Source organism: Carex rostrata, chromosome 11 (genome assembly GCF_964058835.1).
Source record: "Carex rostrata chromosome 11, lpCarRost1.2, whole genome shotgun sequence".
Taxonomy (NCBI): domain Eukaryota; kingdom Viridiplantae; phylum Streptophyta; class Magnoliopsida; order Poales; family Cyperaceae; genus Carex; species Carex rostrata.
Genome location: NC_135928.1, coordinates 1,863,257 through 1,878,186, shown reverse-complemented (window position 1 = coordinate 1,878,186; position 14,930 = coordinate 1,863,257). Strand labels below are relative to the sequence as shown.

General features: G+C 29.1%; 1 long non-coding RNA gene across 1 annotated transcript; it reads left to right on the top strand.

Moving 5' to 3' along the window:
- The first annotated feature begins 10,362 nt into the window (after positions 1–10,362).
- LOC144562391 (uncharacterized) lies at positions 10,363–14,541 on the top strand. Its single transcript, XR_013514073.1, has 3 exons — positions 10,363–10,507; positions 14,138–14,219; positions 14,356–14,541. It is a non-coding gene; the product is annotated as an uncharacterized LOC144562391 (long non-coding RNA).
- Positions 14,542–14,930: the final 389 nt, after the last annotated feature.

Genomic DNA, 14,930 nt, shown 5'->3' with positions numbered 1-14,930 from the left:
TAGGCTTATTAACCCTCTTTGTGAATTTGGCTAAGCTTATATTAGCTATTTTTTCGCTAGTGATTGGGGTTTTCAGATTAAAATGTAAATCCTTCAAGCTGCATTCGTTCTTTCTTTGTTTATTCTTAGTTGCTCGTTTCACGTTACCTGGGAAATGTAAATGATAAAATATAGAGAATTAAGGAGTAAGTTCATGTTTGGCTGTTAAGTAAGAGATGCAAATGGTAAAACAGAGAGAAAAAGAGAATTAAGGAGTAAAGTTCATGTTTGGTTGTTAAGAGAGAAAAGTAACTTTTTATTCTGCATTCGAGTTGCGACAAATTAACTTATTTCATAGTTATTTCGTCTGTAAAGTTCACTGTGATAAATATAAATTTACTTTTAATTTCTCTTTCTTTTAAACGGATTGCCAGTTTATTATAAATCATCAGTCCTTGTATAAACTTCTGAATTTAGGGAGATTAAACTAATTAATGCAATGCTGTGGTGTGGTCAGTACCTATCCCTTAGAAATCAGAGTTTTCATGTTGTTGAGTGCCAAAAACAAAATATTAACCAAAAACAACTTGAGCAAAAATGTTGGACTGGTAATCCAATCTGTCAATTCTGCCATTTACTTGAACAATCAATCACTTGTTTGTTCAGTGTACTTTCACTAAACAAGTATGGTAGGTTCATGTCAGGGAGTCAGTATAAACTGGCAATCCTTTTCTGATATAATACACTTTGCTAATCAGTTGCCACCTTTGCACAGGACTGCTATGCTTCTGGTATTTAGTGCACTATGCTAGATTATTTGAAAACATAGAAATGAGTTGTGTTTTGAAACAAATAAGCCTAAAACTGTTAAACAAATCATTTTTCTAATTATCTTTCTTGTACATTACTGGAAGGAATAAGTACATGAATGCACAGCTCCACAACTACCTACTAACCTGAATGCACAACTCTACGGCTACCTACTAACCTGGATGAAATTCCATTGGACAGTTTGCATCTTGATAATTACCAGAAGGAGATGATAACACTCTAGCTCCATGAAGAACATTGCAAATCAGAAGAGAAGATGTCAAGAGACAATTTGTTTTTGATACAAGTTATCTCAGTCCTCATTGTGTGTGGTTTATATGTTTGCTGTCCGTAGTTAAAATGTTTGAACTTGCCCGTGTCTTTCCAGCTGATATGCTGATGTTTTGGATGAAATGAGTTACTTTTATAAAACAATGCTAAGGGTGTAAGTTGTTTCAATGAAATGAGTTTTAGGATTTTTTATCAACAAAAAAAAAAATCAAACAAAATATAAAACATATATAATAAGATAAAATAAATAACTTAATTATCCTTAAAAATATAATTAGCAATCAAAGGTGGCCGAACACTAATAATCAGCTCGTTTTCCGTCTGCTTGTTTCTAAAAGAAATAAAAAAGTACAAAACTGATCTGATTCGAGTCAAGACTTCCGAAGGTCCTATTTACTTCTTTTTAGTTATTGATTTTAAAATATCTACTAATAGTTTTATTGATAAAAAACAGATTTACAACTAATCAAATAATTTTACTTTCTAAATCTAAATATACTTGTTCTCATAAAATTACGTAACTACTCTAATAAACGAATTCTATTTATCTACTCTTAAACACCATATTATCTTTTTGTTTATTTTTCCAAATAATTAATCGCTTTTGTGCAACTAATTAATTGTCTACAATTAATGCTTATTCAAAAGAAAAGAAAAGAAAAGAACAGATTGTATTTGTATGTTCCAAATGAGATACACATACACCGTTCATTTCGATTTATTTTTGGTCCAGTACATTAATTAGGACCAATTGAAATTAATTAAGGATGTAATTGGCGTGGGTACATAGATAGATAGATAGATAGATAGATAGATTAGGTGGTCAAAAGTGACATGCAGGCATGCAGACAGTTTTCTAGTTTTAAACTGTATCTTCCAATAAATGAGAGTCAAACTTTAACTGTATTCCGGGATTGTTTATACTTAATATATATACACCCGTTATTGTATACTTTATCTTATTTACTTCTTTTTAGTTATTCATTTTAAGATATTTACTAATAATTTTAAGTTTTATGTACTATTCTTTCTTTAAAATTTTAAGTTTTCAACCACTTTTGTTATATTAAGTCTGATCATAGCTATTGATCAGTCTATGTTTTCTAAACAGTAAACTAATCAGCAGGTTTTAGTCTCTTTTTTTTTTTTTTAAAGCTTCGTAGAAAGCTTTGTAGTCATGAGATCAGAGCTCGAACTTTTAATTTAACCATAATTTTAAAATCTTTTCTTCTAGCTAACAGTATTGTCGCTCCACCTCGGATTTTAGTCTTAAAACCCGACTTTTGTAACTTTTGTTTGATCAATATATAAATAGGATCTCGATTCCTATTTTTCATAAGAAAAAGAAAGAAAGAGCAAATCGTATGTTCCAAGTAGGGGTGTCAATGGGTACGGTAAAGATCGGGTGAATCCGTGACGGTTTGGTTATCGCCAACGACTAATTGGCCGATTAATCAGCCTAAACAGATGTTTTTTACAACACTAATACATACATGTTTTAAAGGTCTAAATTTTATTGGAATTTGGTGAAATTTATTTACATAATTTAATGATTAATTAAGCGGAACACAACTATCAAGAATAGTTGGAGAGTTAACATTCATTGCTCATTAATATATATAAAATATATAATTTTTTTTTTACAATTACCCGATCGGATAACGGGTACAGAATAAGTTTTACCCACACCTTTACTTGTTTATGTAAGAATCTTTTTTTATCCGTACCTGATAAGTTTATGAAAAAAAAAATCTTACTCGTATTCATCTTATTCAATGCAGTACGGATCTGATAAACGAATAAAGAGTGACATTGACACCCCTACTTCCAAGTGAGATAAACCATTAATTTCGATTTATTTTGGTCCATTGAATTCAATAGGTCTAATTGAATAAATTAAGCACGTAATTGGCGTGGATACAGAGATAAATTAGGTGGCCAAAAGTGACATTTAGACAGTTCAATAGTTTTTAAACTCTATCGTTCAATAAATGAGAGTCAAACTCTAACTGTATTCTGAAAGTGTTTATAAAAAAATTCAAGTTAAAAACTTTTTTGAATAAATAAATATATATAGCTTTTAGAATGTTTATTTTAGTAACATGCAGAATAAATGCTTTTATTACCAAGTATAAATGCTTTTTTGAATAAATAAATACATTTTCAGGTAATATACCTATTACGATCCATTGTTATGGATTTTTTCTATTATTTTAAAATTTAAATAGTCGATCCAAATTATTAAACAAGATTTTCATATGAAAATGTACTTGAGAGCAAATTTCACATTTTTAAGAAACAGGATTTCATATGAATATTTACTCTGGTTATCGATTGAATAATTCATAGTCAAGATAAGACTTTATTCGGCAATCGGCACACTTTCCTCAAATTTTTTATATTAATGTATTTTTTTGTTAGAAGGAAATAGATGGAATTATTTCTTTCAATACTATGCAGAAAACGAATAATTTCAGGAATTTCAAAAGGAACCAAAAACATTCCTAAACATTTGATCTAAAAATTAAGGACCATTCGAAAGTATTGATTTTCTATGTATCTAAAAATAATAATTTTATTTATTGCAAATGTAAATTTTGGTCTTCAATTAAATACATTTAATCTTTGAAAGTAGAGATATAGATTCATAGCATGGTTGATTCGTATTGCCATAGCCTCACTCATACTTTGTTATATTTTTCAAAATGATTATAAAAAAAGTTCAAGTTAATTAAAGATTTTGTTGAATAAATAAATATATAGCTTTCAGAATATTTATTGTAGTATCGTAAGGAATATTATATACTTCTATCATCAAGTATAAATATTTTCTGACAAAAATATAAATATATTTATTGTGCAAATAAGAGATGCAGATACAATATACAATTATTGCTCTTTCAAAATATAATTAAAAAAAATAATTCTAACCAGGGGCAGTAAGACCAAGAAAATTCTTAACACGAGCTTTCTTATTTGGATAATATACTCGTGTTTATTATAAAACCTCGCTATCAACTCTACTATCAACTCTACGTATGTTACATTGTTAACTATCCAAGTATCCATCAGTTCTGATTTATTTTATACGAGTAATACAACTAGAGTTCTCTAGAGATTCTCTGGTTATCATTTGAATAATTCATAGTCAAGATAAGACTTTATTTGGAACACTTGCTTCATATATTTTTTTTTGTCAGAAAGTAGATAGATGAGAAGCTTTTTTCGATCCCATTCCTTTAGACAGTTTTAAAAAAAATCAAATTATTGATTCTGTCACTTTAGATATTTTTAAAGAATTGCAAGTCTTCAAGTTTGATAAGATTTTTTTTTAAAATTTAAAGGAACTGAAATATTGCTTTGGTTTCTTTAGCGTCAAAACAAAAATAAGACCTGTATCAATACATAAAAGAATTGAAACATTCGAATGATGCTAAAGAAATTAAAATCTGAAGACAAGCGTCATATGTAAAGAAACTAAATCAATGATTCAACCTCTTCTATAAAATTACCATCCATCTATTTTCCGAAAAAAATATGTATTATATATCTAAATAATAATAAAAATCCTGCACTTGCTCTTTGGTGCATATAAACGAGAGCATGACTATAACATTAGTTAATAATAATAATTGCTTACAATACACACCCAAGTGAAAGCAATGTGTTAGATGTGTAGTCTATTTAGTCATGGTGCATATCTTGCCAATAAACAAAAAAACAAGTTAGGTATCTAGTGTCCGTTCCTTTTTTTTTTTCCTTCATTAAATAAAATATATCAAATGTCTAGGCTGCATCAGATTTATTGCGCACATTAAATTTTTGTTTTAATTTATTTCTATAACTTTTAGTTAACTTTTTTTTTTTTTTTTTACAATCACTTGGCTGTTGTCAACCAATAAATTACTATTGAATAAAAAAGATTCTTAATAAATATTAAGAAATAAAATGATACAAAACATAATTAAGTTGCAAAGAATTACTAAAGAAAAAAAAAGATAATTTGGGTCTTTGTGATGCTCTTTTTAAAGTAAAAATAAGGAATTAAGGATCAAGCTATTATCTATTACTAGTATCATATCCGTGCGTTGCAACGGGACATACTATAAGAGAAAAAAATATATATGAAAAAAAAACATTCAATAAAATTAATAATTATTCAAAAATTGAGGGACATGATATTTAAATAGAATTATATGATTATGTATTTTTAATTACTTTGAATCATGATATCTTATAACAATTTGATGATGTGATGATCCTGTATTTTAAGTACCAATGATTTGAATTAATAACTTTCTAATTTTAAATTAATTTATACAAAATAGAATATATGATACAGCTGATTAGATATAATACTCATGTCGTAAGCAAACTGAATGAAGAAATCTGAAATTACAAATACAAATTTTAAGTACCAATGATTTCATATTTTTGGTGACCTTTCCAATTTTGTTTTCTTTCCCTTCTTCCTGTCCCACTGATTTGTGCTTCTAAGATTTTTAATTGATTTTCATTGTGATCTGTATAGACCTGTATAGAAACAAAATTGATAATATTTCTAGAATTCTTATATCAATAGCTATAGAAACATAGAAGGGAAATAAGGAATAAAATAAGGAATGAAAGAAATAAGGAAGCATAATTATATCGCTAAATTGGAAAGGGAGAAATAAGGAATAAATGAAATAAGGAAACATATTATATCGCTCAATTTCAAAATTTATTTAATTTTAATTGTGATGCATCGTGTTACAGTACATGTGGCGAGTATGTTTTTAATTTAATTTAGACTTCTACACATTATTCAGATGCATTTAATCAAAAGAAGACATATTATGTAAGCTGAGATTAAATCTGAAATTTCATTTTTCAATCGTAGCCGTTGGCAGATCGGACACTCTACGTGCTTAATAATGGAATGGAGATTACTAAATTGAAAGTTTAGGAACCAAAATGTAAAGTTAAAGGGAAAGGAAAAGGGAAAGGTCCCAAAAGATTTGAGACATGTTCTTACTTACAATGGTCTTTGAAATGCTAAATTTAAAGTTTAGTTTGTTACCAGAAAAAAAACAATTTTTGTTACCAGCTTTAGGCAAGAATCGGTTGCAAAAACCAATTACACATACCTAATATATGTAATCAAATTCGGAGACTCGCTTCTCATATTGTTTTTAACAAAAATAAATACATGTACCACTTTTGTGTCCGGTACCTTGTTAAATTAAGCTTATCTTCATGGAATATTAGATAGATGTACCGCCAAAAGCTACAAATTAGTGGGTCCAAATAAAGTTAGATCCCATATATCACCAAAGTTGAAGCTATTCATAATTTTCATGCATGTACCTTTATGCCTAGAGATTGTACTACCACCTCGGAAATCTAGGTCCACATAGGAATGATTTTAATCATATTATACAAGCATGAAGTGTTGTTATAGATTAAATACTTAATTAATCTTAAATATACAAATCAAATATTCAAATCATCTTAGAGAGATAACATTATGGCAATGGAACTGTAAGTCAAGAATTGTGTTGCCATAAGTTGATTTGAATATTTGATTTTGGGCCTTTAAAATTCATATAAATTGCCTCAATCTTGTAGTCATAAATTCTTCTCATAAATGAAGATGATTTGAATTAAGTATTTTGGCAATGGAACTGTAAGTCATAAATTAAGTAACAAATTTTGGCAACACAATTCTTTTCATATTACAAAGGCAAAATAAAAGAAAACAGTCAAATTCTTCTTTAACCATGTAAAGAAGGTGCTTAGTTTGGTACAACCTTTTAAAAAAAAATGGTAAACCGCAATATAAAATATGAAATAATGAGATAACATTTTCAACAAACAATGATAACTCGCACCATAATCACTGAGAGGTAAAAAAAAAAAGAAAAAAAAAAATAGATTGCTTGCACCATACTCATCCAATGCTTCATGTAAACACGCGCTGTAAAAACAAAGGATGCACCTGGCCAGTTAGGGGTACGATACGGGTCGGGTGGAGATATTTTCATACCCACACCCGTTATGATAACGGAAAAAATCTTTATCCTTATCCGTCTTTTTGAATACGGTACGGATCAGGTAAATGGATAAAAAAATGTCATTAACATTTTGATTTATGCTTTCGATAAAATATTTTTCAAAATAAGAAAAAAATAATGAATGCAACTAATTTGTATTATGAAAATTTAATAAAATACAAAATTTTATTGTATCATGTATCATCTTCATACAAATATATATATCTATAGAGAAGGGATCAAGTTACAACAATTTTTGAGTTACAACAAGTTACAACAACCATTTTCTACATTTTCAAAGTCCAAATCGTCGATCCAAACCGTTAGATGTGATCTCTACAATAAAATGTGCTTCCATACCAAATTTTACATTTTTTGGAATTTTTTTACTATTTATTAAGATGGGTACAAAAACTAGTCAAATTCAGACCATTGAATTTTGTACCCATCTTAATAAATAGTAAAAAAATTCCAAAAAATGTAAAATTTGGTATGGAAGCACATTTTATTGTGGAGATCACATCTAACGGTTTGGATCGACGATTTGGACTCTGAAATGTAGAAAATGGTTGTTGTAACTTGTTGTAACTCAAAAATTATTGTAACTTGATCCCTCCTCATATCTATATATATAATTTTATTTTTAAATATTATCTTATATGAAAACGGGCAAGATAACGGAAAAAAAATCATTACCTTTACCCGTATCCGATTAGCTAACGGAAAAAAAAATCTTACCCTTACTCGTATTTTCGGATACGATACGGCTCGAGTAAATGAGTAAAAGGGTGCCATTGACACCCCTATGGCCAGTGCCCCATACGAATCGAATAGAACTATATATAGAAGTGTTTTCGTATTTGTATTTTTATAAAATTATTTTTATTGTATTTTATTTGTATCATTTTAAATATTAATCTTATTTGTATTATATTGTTATCTATTAATCATTAACTCCAGCCTACTGGATAACCAAACTGATCCTTGTATTTAACATATTTCAGCAATGAAAAAAAGTAAAAAAATTAATCATTAACTCGTTTGAATCTTAATTTTTGTCATTTAATCATTAAATAAATTGATAACTTATACAATCTAACTGAAAATATTCCAAAGAAATAAATATATTTGTTTAAAAATTAAACCTACCCTCACTATAAAATATAATTATCATAAATAGTAGGATTAAAATGTTTTATTGATTGTGTGCTCCAATCATGTCCGGCATCTTTATCTTCGTTTTTAAAGTTTAAAATTCGAACCACTCAACATGATTCCTATATTAAAATATGCTTGGAGATCAAATTTTATATTTTTTTTGGATTTGTTTACTAATTTTTTTAGATAAGTATAAAATTATTATTTTTGGATGGTTCAAGAATCTTACGAAAAATAGTGATTTCATACCTATCTAAGAAACAGAAATTTTTTTCCAAAAAGTATAAAATTTAGCCTCTAAGTACAATTAACTATAGAGATTATGTTGAGCAGTTTGAATTGACTGTTTGAACTTGAAAAATAGAGATAAAGATACAGGGCATAATTGGGGCTAAAAAACAATGGAGCAATTTAACCTTTCTTTATCATAAAATATAAAGTATAATGACCTTGATTATTTTTAAAAGAATATAATTACTAATTAAATAACATTATATAAAATGTTATATATAATTTATATATTAAATAAAATTATAGAAAAATGTCAAACTCAACTATGTACGAATGAAATACTTATAATATATAATTTTATATATATCCTTTATTTTATAGGGACTAGGGTAACTAGGGGTGAAAACGGAGCGGATAATGCTGATATTATATCCGCATCCGTCGGATAATGAGCGGATACGAATACGGATACAGATAGTAAACGGATATTAAAATTCAAAATCAAATCTGCCTTAAACAGATACGAATACGGAACGGATAGTCCACGGATACGGATTCGAATGCAGATATAAAACAAATAATGGTCGAATAATTAAGATATATGAACTTCTAAGATATAAATATTAATTAAAACATTAAATATAAATATTAATGAACTTATAAAAGATGGGAGATAATCTATTCATATAATATATATATATATCAAATAAATGAATGGTAACAAAAGATGTTGTGGTCTAATGGTTTGAAGCTTAGTCCAAAGGCCTTGAGATGGGAGGACATGAGTTCAAATCCCATCTTATAGCAAATATTAATTCCTCTTTTATATGTGTCCGGCCAAACTATTCGAATCCGGATAATCTGGATATCCGCTCCGTTTTGGACTCCGTATCCGAATCCGGATCTTCTATGAATTTCCGATAATTATCCGAATCTGGATAATCCAGATTCGGATTATATGCGGATACGGAGTGGATATCCGCCGTTTTCACCCCTAAGGGTAATGATTACAAATAGCTCTTGTCTATATTCTTATATTCTTACTAGTAATCGTGCCCGTGCACAGCAGCAGGAGCAAATTATGTAGTAGAAAACATTAAGGTCCTTAATAAGGAGGAGAGATAATTTAAATCAAATTTGTAGAGAAAAATAGTTAAATACTATATTTATCTACAAGATAACATATGTGAACTCTAGTGTAGTGGTAAGAATTTTGGCACCAACTGAACCCAACTGGGTTCGAATCCCGCCTTCAGCAGGAAAAAAGAAAAAGGGTGCGCGGTGCACAGGTTCGGTCCGCAGGTGCCGTGCGTGGTTCAGAGGTGCGGCACGCGGTCTATGGGCACTACGGCTGAACATCATTCAAAAAAAATAATAATAAATCAGAACCCTTGCAGAATCTAGACATTAAGCTTCTTAATAAGGAGGAGAGATATATTCAAACTAATACTTTTTTTAGTCGTACTTTGCCTTATAAATTAAAAAATATATAATTTTTTATATAACGAAAATGATATGAACAGGATAAACAGGTAAATGAGTTTCATCGACTACTTTAGTTTAATCACTGTTGAATATGATATGATAGATTGATAGGAAGGATCCAAAGATGTTGAATCATAGGATAGATAACCTAGTTAAATCACTGTTGCACTAGGTGCCAATTATTAAATTAATTTCAGTAACTTCCAAGGTTATATCGGAATAACTTCATTTAGTATTCCAGATTCCATTTTTTGGTCCGACCTGTACGACTTTGCATTTCCCCCCTCTCTCTCTCCTACTTGGATAAAAAGAGAGCCACTTTGGTTTTCTAGAGGAAACAGAGAGAGAGAGAGAGAGAGAGAGAGAGGAGATGCGATCACAAAGCGAAGAAAGTTAAAGAGTTGAGAGCAATTGATAGCAAATCCCAGGCGTAGAGAGAAATCAATCGCATGAATTAAATGAGAAGAGTTGCCATGTCTCAAGCTCTAAGAGTTGTAGAGAACTTGTCTCTTCCATCGGTACCATCTCTGTTTCTCTACAAAATTAATTCATTCTCTTATAGCTGTAATTGTTTACGCCATTTAATATATACCATCTTTAGTAAATCATGTTATCTTTATTTGATCATTGTACGTACTAATTGCAATGTGAATGTAGCAACAAGCTTAATACAGATATCATTAAATGAATAAATTGCCATGAATTGCATGTGTTCTTCAATTTAAGAGCTTCAAATCCCAAATAGTACTGTTGTTACGATCATTTTTTAACTTGAAATTCAAAGATCATCGTGAAGCTTAGTGCATCGCATCACTTGTAGCGGTGTCAATGGAGCATGCATAGGTGCATTATTATTAGTGCAACTGTCAAATAGTAAAGTTTTCTTGTCTCTCTTTTTCCTTTTTCTTTTATTCTTTGATTCAAATGGAATCTTTTAACTATGATAATATGCGAGGCAGTTTCTAAAGAAAATAATCAATAAAAAATAAAGTTGTCTATATATTAAAATATTAAAATAATATTGTGTTATAAAAAGATGAGTAGTATTAAATATTAATATCATCACCCCTTTACAGATCATGTGGGAAATGGAATAGATCCTATTTTTGTGCTCTTATGTCACTGTTTCCTGGTCCCACTAGCATATAAAATGGGACCCTGTGCGTAACTAGTATTCTAGTAATAAGATGTATTTTAAAAAAGAAAAAGAAAATAAGATGTATTATAAAAAAAACAAAAAATAAACAAATGATCCGAACTCCAATTTTTTTTTTTTTTTGGTTGCATTTTTGACACAGCGAGAATCCTGACTGTATTAGCAACTTAACACCTTTTTAAGTTCAAATTTTAATTAAAAATTATAAGATTGTCATATAAATTGTCAAGTGAGGATTATTTTTAAACAAGTGTAATAACTAATATAGACCTAATTTATCAGAGAACAATAATCTACGCTCAACAGCATGTCAACATTAATAATTTACCATAACAAATTTGAATTATTTATTCGAATTATTCATCTCCATAATGATGTGATACATTAATTTACCAAAAAAAATTATATCATTCAAGGCTTTGATCGTTTGTTTCATAGTTGGGCAAATTATTACTGTCAAACCAATCATGACACCTTGTAGCAAGTCAAATTCTGGCACTAAAACTTCTCTTGATAAAATATTACCAGAGAAAAGTGCAAAAAAAATTTAAAAGAAAGAAACGAATTAGTTCCTTTTGTCCCACTAATCAACTAAGTTCCATAAAGAAGCATAAAGATACATTAATTAAATTGCAGAGCGCACAAAGGTTGTCTAATTAATGTCTAATCTCAGCTCATGAGCTCAACTACAAGTCATTTTCATTACGTAAATGAATAATAAAACCTTCCTTTCTTTTCCATGCATCTTTGTTCTTGCTTATTAATTTATTAATTATACATGCAATTCATTGGTTACAACTTTTAAATGCCACAATTTCTTCCAAAATGGAAGAAACAAATATCTCCTTTTCTCTCACATCTTGTCATACTAGGACCAATCAAGTCAAAATCTAATATGAAATTATCTCAAAAGTTGTTCGTTTCATCTGAGATATTTTTCTTGTTAGATTTTTTTTAAAAAAAAAAAAATACTACATGATAATAACGGTGCTTGTTGGTTCTTGTTAAAAGATCTGGATCATATGTTGCGTAAAGTACTAATTATAAATAAATAAATAAATGTGAATCAACTACTAGCAATGTCAGCAATGCTAAAAATTGGTGAAGGCGATGTGATGATTGCCATTGATGGATGAGTCTGGACAGAAATGTCAATGACGATTTGGGTTATACCCATAATAACAAATTTTTGAATAATATCCGTATTATAATTTTTTAGCACATATTCAATTTATTATTAAATTTGACGAATTATACAAGCGAGAAAAAAATATATATATTTACAAAAGTTATGAAACTTATTTATAAAAATATCAATATTATATCATTATAAAACAACAAATTATTATTATTTTTAATTATATATACACTATTATTTCACATAATTGTTGCTAAACTGATCATTTGTGAGCTGTAACTTGTTACCAAGTGCGCTCCCTTTATTGTCACGTGGGTTACAGTAAGTTGTCATTTTGTCAAACCCCTTGACATGATTTTTTATTTACTTTTATTTTCTAAGAAAAAAAATGAAGAGGCACGCATGTGAGGAAAGCGAGAGGGTTAGGTGTGGTTTTAACTTAAAACGAATTAAAAAAAATGTAAACATCATCCTCACGAGTTTCTTTCCTAATTAAGCAAATTAATCCAGATTTTTTTATTTCAGAAATTCAATAAACTATGCACTCCATTCATTTCCTGATAATCTTTTTATTGAATTTCTAAACTAAAATAATTCTGTAATTAACTTTCCAAATTCCAAAGAAATGAAAAATTATGTATCAAGATTGATTTTCTTGGACATGCACTAGAAATGAAAAATTCAACTTATTTATGATTTCTTTGACCAAATCAAAGTTATCTGAAATTGGTCAACATAATACACTGTATTAACTATTAAATGCGTATGATGGTAGAATGATTAGGTAAGAAAAAAAAAATCATTGCAACATAATTCCAAGTCATGGTTAACCTGTCACCTTCACAAATTCTCACCCCTATTTGTATATCATATTAACCCCACAATAAAAAAGAAAAAAAGAAGAAGAAGATTCATTCCCCTCTGCATGTGCCAAGCATTTTCCTTTAACATTAATTCCTCAATTTCTTTGCATTTAATGCCAATTTCCTAAAAAAATATAGTGCTTGACTTCAAGATACCAGATCTGGCTAGCATTTTAAAGAAATAATAATTGTTTATTGGGGAAATAATGCCTGACTAATGAATAGGATGGTAGAATGATTAGGTAAGAAAATTAATTACACAGGAATCACTCAACATAAAAAATTACAAGTTGTCATGTAATACAACTTTATCTCTATATATATATTTATTTCTTCTTTTGCCATACCGCTGTTAAATGTCACATGTCCAGTTAAATGTACCATTCAAATTTCAAAGTCTACAAACATACCATGCGCAAAACAGAAAACTGGATCAGAGAGCTAGAAACTGTACTAAACTCTAATTTAATTTGGTTGTGGGTTTTTTGTATTATGCTTACATGTGAAACCCAAATAGTTTTTTTAGTAGCAGTGAGCACATTAAATTAGAGTTATTTTAACAATTGTTGGAGAATTTTTATTGGTGTGAAATCATATAAATTTAATTTTTTACGGGGTCCATACTTGTCAAAAATTTGTATATAATTAACATTTAATTTTTCACTTAGCAGGACAAAGTTCATATGTGGCACGAAAAAAATTAGTGGGGGGGGGGGGGTTCGCGTGAAATTATCCTAAGTGAGATAAATTATTTCTAATTAAAAAAAAAACATTCCATATTTCTTTTCTTTTCCATTTAAAGTAGTAGGTAATTATCAATTAATAATGATTTCCAACAAACTAGTAATTCTGAAAAAAAAAATCGAAAAGCAAAGTTGGATCGATGTTTGCAACTCCTACCATATTTATAGAATTTATATGGTTTTATTCCACCAAGTTAATACCATATATCATACCATTCATCTTTGCTGAAGCTAGTTACCAAATGCAGGTGCAGGTGGTGGTGATGAATGCAAATATGGGCTGCATTCACTGTCGTCGGAGGGTCACCACCGTCGTCTCCAAAATGAATAGTGAGTACCAATTTCACACACATAACTACATAGTCAAGTTAAAGAGTCCATATATATTAATTTCAGAAGAAGTAAAAAAAAAAATCACATATATGAGTACAAAATAGATACTAATAGATAATTGTTTCTACAGCAGGATTGCTAGACTACATGGTAGATTTTGGTAAGAAAGAGGTGGTAGTTAGAGGCAAAATGACAAGTAAAAAGAAGAGCAGCATGAAATTTCCAAACTTTTGTGGGTTATTCAGGCTACATTATAGTGGAACTGATGATCTATCAAGTGCTTTCTCTCTGCCTAAACTAACTCCAAAAGATGCCATTTGTTTATGTGTGAAATGTCGATAACCATTCTGTTTGTTTCCTTCCCCCTTTTGTTGTATTTGTAAATTATTAGTTTTGACAAAAGGTGTAGAGCTTGATGAAAAAACAACATATATACATCCTTTAGAACAAAAGGAGTCAAAGTGATATGCACAGCTGTGCAAATAGCATTCAAGATGTGAAGAATCATGTAATTCTCAATTAATTCAATTTTTTTTTCATGTATGTGATAAGTTTAAACTATGTTGGTGCTAATAGTATTTTCAAATATTTTACCATTCAAAATTGAATTTACGATGATACACTTTGATTCATTATTTAACCAAACTGAAAACAGTCGGCTCGCAATTGAGATTAATAGATTTTTTATGAACCCCGTAATATCGGTTA